Source organism: Pteropus vampyrus, unplaced genomic scaffold (genome assembly GCF_000151845.1).
Source record: "Pteropus vampyrus isolate Shadow unplaced genomic scaffold, Pvam_2.0 Scaffold9754, whole genome shotgun sequence".
In the NCBI taxonomy this organism is placed as follows: Eukaryota; Metazoa; Chordata; class Mammalia; order Chiroptera; family Pteropodidae; genus Pteropus; species Pteropus vampyrus.
The window spans coordinates 4,872-6,212 of NW_011898535.1; the positions used below are offsets into that span (position 1 = coordinate 4,872).

General features: G+C 50.2%; 1 pseudogene; it reads right to left on the minus strand.

Moving 5' to 3' along the window:
• Positions 1-9: 9 nt before the first annotated feature.
• Positions 10-758, minus strand: LOC105310709 (annotated as a pseudogene).
• Between the last annotated feature and the right edge of the window lie 583 nt (positions 759-1,341).

The following is a 1,341-nucleotide window of genomic DNA, read 5'->3' on the forward strand; positions in this document are numbered from 1 at the left end:
ACCAGCAAAGTTTGAGTGTTTAAAATTTTTAATAGAACAACTGACCAAGGTCCGAGATGTGAAGTTACCATGTTCAAGAAACTGGGGGAAAAAAATCATTCTATAAGAGAATTAAGTGAGAAGAACGCACGCTTGAAATGCGAAACGTGTGCACAGAGTAAGCAGTTCATTCACAAAGCCATTCTGTCCTCTCTGGGCTTGTCAAACGGCGTTCCAGGTTCCCGCGTGAGTGAGCAACCTTCAGCTCTTCCGTGTAGCATGAACCCTACTTTTACCTTCTAGTTCTGCCTCCGCCTGTGTTGTGGGGTCTGCGGTGTTTTCCTCCAGGTCATCAACGCGGATATTCACGTCATCAGTGCTTCCAGTGATCTGGTCGGATGTGGTCTGAAGCTTATCTTGCATCTCCTGCAGGGGCGTCTGCGCCACTGAGGTGGGTCCTGTCGGGTCCTGGGGCCTGACTCCGCCAGCTTCATGCTTGCCGGCGGTGTCTCAGACCCTCAGCTGCCCTCTGCTAGCCGGCTGCTTCCCAATGCTTGATCCACAGGCTTGGACTCCCACGCAACCTGGCGTCGCCCAGGAGGGATGAAGGAAGGGCGAGCGGGCCCCACGAGCATGGGCTCTGCTGGCGTGTTCCAGATCGCACCGTGCAGAGACCGCCACCTGTCAACGAAGGGCTACGGTGTCCTGCGAGGCACAGCTGAAACACCCGCTGGGGGCCGGTGCTCTGAGGAGGGGCGCCATCCTCCAGGGTACAGTAGACACCCTGAATCCGACCATGTCCCAGGAGTAAGAAGGCCGTGTCCTGGAACCGGGGCTGAGGCAGGGGTGCCCTCCCTTGCTCTGATTTCCTGTGGCCCACCGGGGGACTTACTGGTTTCTGTCCCTACAGCTCTGAGAGCTGCAGGATTAGATGTTCTGGGGATACAAGAGTCCCATGGAACTCTCAGCTGTGCCGACTGCTTTGAAGTCCTTGTGTCGGGGGCTCGACATCGAGTCTTTATCTTGCAGGAGTTAAATTGTGAACAGAGAAAAACGCAAAAATAAAAAGGGGCAAAATAGTCCAAACGAATACCAAACATTTGTTTTCTGCCGCGGGGGCTGCGGATAATATTTTCTGTTTTCCACGTTTTCTCCCATGTGGTTACGTAACTCTTCGAGAAGTGTATATATTCATTCCAAAAAGAGGGGGGAAAAGCATTTTTGCTTTTTCTGGATAAATAAAACATAAAATTGTCATTTTAAAGAAGTATTCGGGTAAAAGATTTCAGAACATTAAATAAAAGAAAGTCTATTTGGATGCTACCTCTAAACTCTATTAATACTAAATTAAAACACCAAGTT